Genomic DNA, 10,000 nt, shown 5'->3' with positions numbered 1-10,000 from the left:
GGTCATAAAGAGTTTTTATGCAATGACCCCCCCCCCCCTTTTTTTAAGTTTTCACAGCGGACAGCTAAAGAGAATTCTCTCATCTTAGAATCTAAGATTATATGAAGACCATCTGTGTTCATTACATCTATCCAACATTTATCATTCGCAACAACACTGGACCCTTGTTTTTTTAGATTAGGTAGATTTTGAAAAAGTCTTTTTAACTTTATAACGTCTTATATACCTCAAAGATTCTTTCCCAGTGTCAGAACTAAATATACTTGAGGTGTTTCATTATCTTTGCATGTTTCAGTTAGTTACCTCAAGAATCTCATCGCCTATCCATGATTTTTTATTAAATTCAATATATCTTAAAATGAGAATAGTAAGGCAAATTTCCAAGGCAATTCATCGTACAATATTTGCTCTTTTCCCTTTTGTAGATGAACACTTGACCAATAATGTATGACATAGGCATTCTTGATTTTCATCGCATGTAGTTACCATTACACTTTTCGCTTATCGAGGCTACTTCTTTCCTTAGCAAATATTCTTTCAAACTGTACTTGAAATTTACTACGTTGGGATAAGTCATCTTAAGAATTTCATAAAAGCATTTCAGATCATCCTTATCTGATGATCTGAAATTCTATCTCCGTTTGGCAACAAAAACCCAGAATCTATTAGGTTAGTCCTGACCAACTTGAGTAAATGAGGATCATCTGCAGAAAGGTATATCTGTCTGCCTGCACATAGATTCTGGGGGGATGTTTTCTCACATAAAAGGCTAATTAAAAATCTTTTTCCGCAACCTAAGATTATACTGCCCTAAATCATGCACTGCATAACCTGCATATTCCACTTCTTTATCAAATCCTTTATTTTCATATATATATATATATATATATATATATATATATATATATATATATATATATATATATATATATATATATATATATATATATATATATATATGTATATATATACATACATATATATATATATATATATATATATATATATATATATATATATATATATATATATATATATATATATATAATGTGAGTGTGTTTGTGGTATTTGTGTGAGCGCGCGTGTTTGTATACGAGATTTTTCAAATGCTATTCCTCAGAGTTTGTCATCTCGGTTTATTAAAAATAGAAAAAAAAGAGAAAAAAAGAAAAAAAAACCGTGACATCAAATACTATCTACATTCTTTACCAAGTTTTTCTTTTGAGCAATGCCTAACCAATCAGTCAACAATTATCATTCGTAATGATGGAAATTAATTTGATTAATTTTTTCATCATTTGGTAATTATAAGTGTTTTCATTGCAAAGCAGTGGAGAATGATTTGTAACAAAAATGTTACCTCTATACAGGAAGAGAGAAGGCAAAGCGTCTTTTGTCAGAAGTCTCTTATTTTAGGGATTTTAAATTTGCAGCAAATGAAACTTCATATCATCCATGAAATCACTGTTTGCAAAAGGAACAGAACAAACCACATCATTTTAAAGATTCATTTTAGGAGCTGGATGACATGCTTTTTTTTTTCCAGCGCACTCGAAAATTGCCATCTTTTCGAAAATTGGAATACTTCATGTCTGAACATTTTGTTTCCAGTTTTGTATTGGGACACACAAAGACTGAACAGTTGTTGGCCATTTTCGTAGAAAAAGTAACAGAATAATGGAAATAAAACAATATCCCTGGGAGACAAATATAGTAACTGGATCTTCAACTCTTGTTTACTGGATTACCATGAATACAACCTTTGGAATGGTTAGACTGGCGTCACTGACTGCGACCTTCAAATTTTAATCTGGCTTCGTTCTTTTGACTTTGATCTTAGCAATCCATATTTGCCAATGGTTATACGAGTATAAAAGGATGAGCGACATGGTGGATTAACATGGACTTAGATTGTGGAGGAAATGCCTCCCTGAATCTCGTTAAAGTCACTGGCACCAGGGTGACGGACTGGATTTAAGGAGATAGACAAGATGTCTCCGGCTTCTACTCTCGATGCTTGACGTACGATCTTACTGGAATCAGTATGAACCGGCAGAGGTCACTTGCCTTAGTTAGATAGGTACTGCACATCACATGGAACTGAATATCCTTTGAAGAATATATCCTGGCCGTAGTGGGGTGCTAAAAATCTCCCGGTTCATAAATAGCCTACTTAAGGAAAATTGAACATTAGTACTTGGAATGTTAGAACCATGAATCAGATAGGAAAGTTACAGCAAGTGGAGAATGAATTTGTGAAATATAGTTTCGATATCTTGGCCTATGTGAAACACATTGTAAGGGGATTGGTACAGAAAACCTAGTCCAAGGCATTACATATATCTAATCAGGAAACAGATGGAGTTGGAAGAGAAGGCGTAGGAATGATAATGACACCGAGAGCAGAAAACGCATTAACGGAATGGAGAGTTGGAAATAGTAGATTGTTACTTGCAAAGTTTAAATCAAAGCAGTGCAATACGAGTATTGTAGTTTGCTATGCACCAAGAAAAGATTTCTCTGAAGAAAGGAAAGAAGAATACTATGAAGAACTGTAGAGTGTAATAGAAAAGATCCCAGAGAGAGATATTAAGATTATGATTGGTGACCTCAATGCTAAAGTTGGAAAGAGTATCAAGGTATTGAGAATGTGATAGGTATGAGCGTCTTGACCAAGTTCTAAATGAAAATGAAGCATATTTAATTGGTTTTTGTGTACCAACAATCTTGTTTTTGGAGGTACTATTTTCCAGCATAAGCACATCTACAAATATACATGGAATTCGCCTTGTGGCAATAACAAAAATCACATAGATCACATAGCTATTAATAAGGAAAAAATGAGGACTCTGAGAAATGTAATGAGCTAGAGAAGTGCAGATATTAGTAGTGATCACCAGCTACTCATTGCCAGACAAAAACTAAAACTGAAAGCACACAGCAGGAAAGTTGAGAGAATACCCACGTTTGATACAACTGTAGCAACTGTGTGTCACACGATCGTACATAGTTCATTTTGTGTATATATTATGCTTGCTTCTTCACTCTTCCCTCGCACTAAAAAGAACCTGAATAAACATGCCTGCTTATCTCACCGGTAACGGTGTCAATTTTGAACATGAAATATCTTGTTGCATTGAGCTTTTTTATATAAAGGAGAGTGTTCTATAATAAATGCACTCAGTTGCTTTCATCCTGTCTTTGAGTCACAACCTTCTAAAGGCCTGTCACATTGGTGACCCCGGATGTCGACTCGCTCCTCCCGCCTTCCACCCCCCATCGCTCCTCCATCGACATCGTTGGTACTATGGCGGACTCTATGGAAGTTATAGCTGCGGCTCCCCCATTGAAACTTTCATCATTCTCCAGCGGAGAGGTGTTTCCTTGGTTTCAGCACGCAGAAGTCCAGTTTCGCATAAAGGGCGTGACTCACTCAACCACCAAAGCGGATTATTTTCTCGTGGCGATACCCGAGGACACCTTCCCGGAAATATCCGACTGGCTTTGTGAACAAGGAGACGCCCCAATAGCGTATGACACACTCAAAACATACCTTCTGCAGCAGCACTCGCCGTTGCCAGCCGCCCGTATAGCAAAGATCTTTCAGCTCTCACAACAACCGTTGAAGGACCAAAGGGCTTCACTCACCCTCAGGGAAATGACCAATATCGCTCGCCTGCAACCTGTCGCAGACGGCTCTCCTCGTGAGGTGAACCTACTTCGTGCCCTTTGGCTACACCATTTACCCGGACCCATACTCGCTGACATAGCCAATGTCAATAGTTTAACCATAAAGGACTTGATGACCAAAGCCGACGCCCTTATGGACAGCCACTTCAAGACCTCCATCGTCTCCACCCCTGACGAAGAGGACACCTATTCTATGTCAACCGAAGCTGACATGAATGACGTAGGACACACACGCCTAACCCGTGACGTGCCGAAACGGCGACAAAGCCACCCACCACCCACCACTCGCTCGCGACCCAACCAACGACTTCTACAGCCACTTACTACCTCCCATCCGCCGCAGTTTTGCTACTACCACTTCAGATTCGGGGCAACCGCGAAGAAATGTGCCAAGGATTGTCAGTGGCCAAATAACGTGTAAGTAGGCCATCGCTCGTGGCGATGGCCTCCTGTGTTTCTAATCTTTTCTTTTTACATGATGCAGGGACGGGCGTGCAATTTTTGATAGACACGGATGCTTGTCATTCTCTTTTGCCATGGGAACTCTTGAGGACACGACGTAGTCTGTCTACGTCTGCCGACGTCACCCTGCTAGCTGCCAATGGATCTGCGATAACCACCTACGGTTACGAAAACCTCACATTATCGTTCAGAAACGGTAAATTTAACTGGAAGTTTCTCGTTGCTGACGTCACATTGCCAGTCCCCGGTGCGGATTTCCACTCTCATTTCCACCTTCTGGTCGATGTCACCCACTGACGATTGGTCAACGCAGACTCGTGCTTGTCGACACCTCTTCAACCCACCGCCTCCAACCTCGCTCTCCACATCAGCGCACCCACGGATGACTACACCCACCTCCTCACGTCGTACCAGGAAGTTTTCCATCCATAACTTCGCCAAAAGCCCACGGCTCCTGCCAAGCACGGTATTTATCGCCATATCAAGATGATGGGACCCCCAGTCTTCGCAAAATTCAGACGTCTGGCATCAGAACGATTGACAGCCGCCAAACAGACGTTCGCCGAAATGGAGGAAATGGGCCTTTGCCAAAAGGCCTCCAGCCCATGGTCGTCACCCTTACACATTGTTCTGAAGAAAGACGGCTCCCTCCGTTCATGAGGGATTACAGACGTGACCTCCTACCTGCACAAAGCGAAGGTTTTCTTTACGCTCGACCTCCTGACGGGGTATCATCAGGTGTTTATGAACCCAGAAGACATCCCAAAGACCGCCATCACCACTCCGTTTGGTACATACACCTTCAATTACTCCTGTTTTGGCCTTCGTAATGCTGGGGCCAGGTTTCAACGTTTCATGGATGGCATCTTAGGGGACTTCCCCTTCTGTGTATGTTATGTGGACGACATACTTGTGTTCTCCTCCTTAAAAGAGGAACATCTCCGTCACCTGTGCATTGTGCTCGCCCGCCTGCAACAAAACGGCCTTGTAGTCCGGTACGACAAGTGTACCTTTGGCGCCAATGAAGTGTCGTTCTTAGGGCACCGCATCACTCCTGAAGGAGTCCATCCCCTCCCTGAGAAGGTAGCAGCTGTTCAGACTTCCCCGCGCCCTCGACCCTCAAAGCTCTGCAGGAATTCTTGGGCATGATCAACTATTATCACTGTTTTCTGCCAGCCATTTCCGCCACTCTTGCTCCCCTCTACGCCTCCCTCAAGGGCAAGCCAAAGGACCTGAAGTGGGGTCCCCTTCAAGAAACAGCCTTCTGCAATGCAAAGAAGGCCCTATCAACTGCTGCGGCTCTCCCTTTTCCTATCCCACATGCCCCTCTCCTTCTCTCCACCGATGCCAGCGACGTCGCTATTGGTGCAGTACTCGAGTAGGTGGTCAACGGCTCGTCCCACTCATTGGCCTTCTTCAGCAAAAAACTGTCCAAGGCAGAATCGGGTTATTATACCTTCGATCGCGAATTGCTGGTGGTGCACTTGGCTGTTCATCACTTTCGCCATTTCTTAGAAGGTACGCCCTTCGTCATACACACAGACCACATGCCTCTGGTGCACGCCTTCACTCGACAGTCTGACGCCCGTCAATGCCGACATCTCTCCGCCGTGGCTGAATACAATTGCACCCTTCAATACGTCCCTGGGAAAATGAATCCCGTTGCCGATGCCCTGTCAAGAAACACGTTGGCTACCGTTCAACTGGGATTGAATTACAACGCCCTGGCTGAAGCCCAACGACAGAATCCAGAGTATCAAGCATGCAGGACATCCTGCACGTCCCTCAGTTGGGAAGACTTCCCCCTCGAAGACTCCAACACCACCCTCTTCTGCCAAGTCAGTACTGGGAGACCGCGACCTTGGATTCCTGCTCCCATGCGCCGGCAGGTGTTTGATTTCATTCACGGCCTTTCACATCCCTCGTGCCGTTCTACTGCACAGCTGCTGAAGACGAAGTTCATTTGGCACGGCATTTCTAAGGATACTAAGGATTGGGTCCGCGCCTGTACTTCTTGCCAAACTTCCAAAGTACATCGACACACGGATTCAGGAGTGGGCACCTTTCTTTAACCTCAGCGTCGTTTTGCACACATTCACGTCGACGTAGTAGGCCCCCTACCCACATCACAAGGACATCGTTACCTGGTTACCGTCATCGACCACTCCACTCGTTGGCCTGAAGCCATTCCCATGGAAACTGCAACGTCCGCCTCATGTACATCTGCCTTACTCTCAGGATGGATTGCAAGATTTGGTATCCCTGAGCATATTACTTCTGACAAGGGTACCACTTTCACCTCTCAATTGTAGACATCATTAGCGAATCTCCTGGGCATCACCCTACATCAGTCAACAGCCTACAACCCCGCTGCCAATGGAATAGTTGAACGTTTTCATCGCACCCTCAAAGCAGCTTTGATGTCCCGCTGCAAGAATTTCAACTGGTTTACTCAGCTTTCCTGGGTCCTCCTGAGACTAGGGACCACTCCTAAAGACACCCTCGACGTCTCGGCAGCCCGTTGAAATACTACCGCCAGAAAGTTATGGGGTCCTTTGACTGGCCAGACAGTACTGCGTTGGATCCTTCTCTTTGGTTACGGTTCTTTCTCTTTGCCTACACATACGCCGAATAGTCTGGCCTATTCTTAACAGATTCTCCTCTGTCCTCACACACCTGACAACACTGAGGTTACTAAACAATTCTTCTTCGCTCAAGGGGTTAACTACTGCACTGTATTTGTTCTGTGGCTACTTTCCTCTTAGTAAGGGTAGAAGAGACTCTTTAGCTATGGTAAGCAGCTCTTCTAGGAGAAGGACACTCCAAAATCAAACCATTGTTCTCTAGTCTTGGGTAGTGCCATAGCCTCTGTACCATGGTCTTCCACTGTCTTGGGTTAGAGTTCTCTTGCTTGAGGGTACAATCAGGCACACTATTCTATTTAATTTCTCTTCCTCTTGTTTTGTTAAAGTTTTCATAATTTATATAGGAAATATTTATTTTAATGTTACTCTTCTTAAAATATTTTATTTTTCCTTCTTTCCTTTCCTTACTGGGCTATTTTCCCTGTTGGGGCCCCTGGGCTTATAGCATTTTGCTTTTCCAGCTAGGGTTGTAGCTTAGCAAATAATAATAATAATAATAATAATAATGGCGACCCGTTGGTCGTCCCTGCTGAATTTTTTCCCTCTACAACCTCCTCCGTCGGGGGAAAATTTACTCCATGCAGCCAGACTTACAAGCCGCAGCGCAGCATTACATACCGACAGACTTGCACCCTGCAATGCACGTTTTCCTGCACAACGACAGTAGCAAGCCACCGCTAACGCCCCTTTAACGAGCCCTTTCCTTGTAATCCGACGCAGTCCGAAAGCATTCCTACTAAACATTCGTGGCAAAGAAAACTGGGTCTCCATTGATCGTCTAAAACTTGCTTATCTCCTGCCAGATGACCCACCTACAGTTCACCTCTCTAGATCAGGGCGCCCTATTTAACATGTACAGTATGTCATTTTAAGGGGGTGGGGAGAGCCATGTACCAACCTTGTGTCACACGATCGTACATAGTTCATTTTGTGCATATATTATGCTTGTATCTTCGCTCTTCCCTCGCACTAAAAAGAACCTGAATAAACATGCCTGGTTTTTTCACCGGTAACGGTGTCAATTTTGAACATGGAATTTCTTGTTACATTGAGCTTATGTATATAAAGAAGAGTGTTCTATAATAAACGCACTCAGTTGCTTTCATCCTGTCTTTGAGTCACAACCTTCTCTCGGCATTTGCAATTGAATGAAGGAAACGATTTCCAGGCTTAGAGACTTTAGGAGACGAAGAGCAGATAAATATTGAAGAACGGTTTGAAATATATATTAGTCAGTTGGTAGTAAAGTTTTGGGATGTGTTTCATTATTCTCTTATCTATATTTTTGGGTTGTTCGGGAGATGTTCTATGGTGCAATGCCTGTCAATCTATAGTGTATTGGAAGGGGTGTTAGTCTTAAGGCAACAATGATTATGCAACATGTTTGAGTTTGGTGTCAACTTTGGGGGAATGACATGACCTTTCCCAGACTGGTGAGCAGTATTCAGCAAAGAGTTGTTAGTTAAGTGCCAGAGCTGTTTATCTTAGGATTTGTTCACCAATTAGAATTGGCATTTTCACTAAGGAAGTTATTTCTGGTAGCTACTTTCTTTAATTTCCTTACATGTCCGCTTAAAGATAAGGTTCAGTATTATGTAACTCCTAATTAGACAGGGAAGCTATCCTTCTTAAATTTTTTATCATTCCATGAGATGTTCAACTCCCCTTTTGCCTGATAGCATTCAAGATGGAAAGCACTTACCTGTGTTTTTTTCAGGGTTGGCATTTAGTAAGTGTTGCTTATAGTATTCATTAAGATCTTTCGAAGCTTTTGATAGAAAATGAATGTGACTGGATGGCTAAGCACAAATCATTTGCATATATAAATCTACGGGTATCTATAAACTTTGATTGATCGTTAATATAGATGTGAAAAGTATGGGAGCCAACACAGAACCCTGTGGAAGGTTGTTTTTATGTTTTTGCCATCTGCTTTTCCTACCATCTATTTCAACAAAGAAAAGTCTGTTACTCAGCAGTGATTGGATGATATGCACAATTCTAAAGTTCCAAATAACTTTAGCAAGTTTCAAAACAAGCAACCTTTGGTTCACTATGTCATAGGCTACTGCTGTTAGGTCAACAAATACTGCCGCTGTGATTATGCCACGCTATCACCCTCAAAATACTGAGTGAGGCTAAAGTTTCCAGGAACAGCAGGATTTTCCTGCTCAGAAGGCAGCCTGGTCTGGTGTCAGTTGTTCTTCAACTTGCTAGTTATGCGGGCCATCATCATCCAATAGATAGGCAATTATAATAAGCACCAAAGATAACTGTTTTCCCTGTGATCCAAGTTTGCTGAGTAGATATTTAGCCAGTCGTAATAACCTTTGATAGTGTGCACTGGTCAATTTTTTGGAGAGTTCTGCATTATTATGGAATTTCTCTTAAATATGTGAATTGGATTAAGTCTGTTCATGAGCATAGCAAGTGCAAAGTTAATGTTAGTGGAGTGTTATTGAATAAATTTCCAGCGAACAGCGGCATACTCAGAGGTAATGTGTTGTTGCCTATGTTGTGTAATCCTCCTCATGGATTTTGCAATGTGTAGAATAGTTGGTGATGGTGGAGAAGGATTGAACTAGATTGGTGATAGGAATTTAGTAGACCTAGAGTATGCTGATGATGCTGTGTTTATTAGCAGAACATCACAGAGTTTGCAACGCTTGCTTACCAGAATGCATAAAATATAATACGAAGTTGGGTTCAACATAAATAGAAGAAAGCCAGAGATGTTGAGAATGGAGTACGTAATGGAAGATGAAATATCATTGGGAAGAGAAAGGATTAATGAGGTAGAATCATTTAAGTATTTAGGAAGTATGATATTCAATATAGGGTCTTTAGAATTAGATTTTAGCGAAAGATTGAAAAAAAGCAAATCAGACAATGGCTAGGTTAAGTCAAATTTGGAAATCAAATCGCCTAAAGTTACAAATAAAAATCATACTATATATCAGTTTAGTGAGATTGGTGTTACTCTATGGACACGACTCATGGTATGACAATGAAACATTCTCCAATAGACTTAATAGATTTGAGAAGAAATAGAAGAAAGAACCTCCTGAATAGTGTTACAGTAGAAGGAAAATTAGACTGCCTTTATTAGTTGAACCCCCTGAATATGGAAAAAACTTCTCAGTGGAACATCCCATCATTCAAAACATTTTCTTGAAAACGTACTACTATACAATAATGCTTTC

The sequence above is a fragment of the Palaemon carinicauda genome, chromosome 1 (genome assembly GCF_036898095.1).
Source record: "Palaemon carinicauda isolate YSFRI2023 chromosome 1, ASM3689809v2, whole genome shotgun sequence".
Taxonomy (NCBI): Eukaryota; Metazoa; Arthropoda; class Malacostraca; order Decapoda; family Palaemonidae; genus Palaemon; species Palaemon carinicauda.
The sequence above is the reverse complement of the archived record's forward strand: the minus strand, read 5'-3'. Positions refer to the sequence as shown.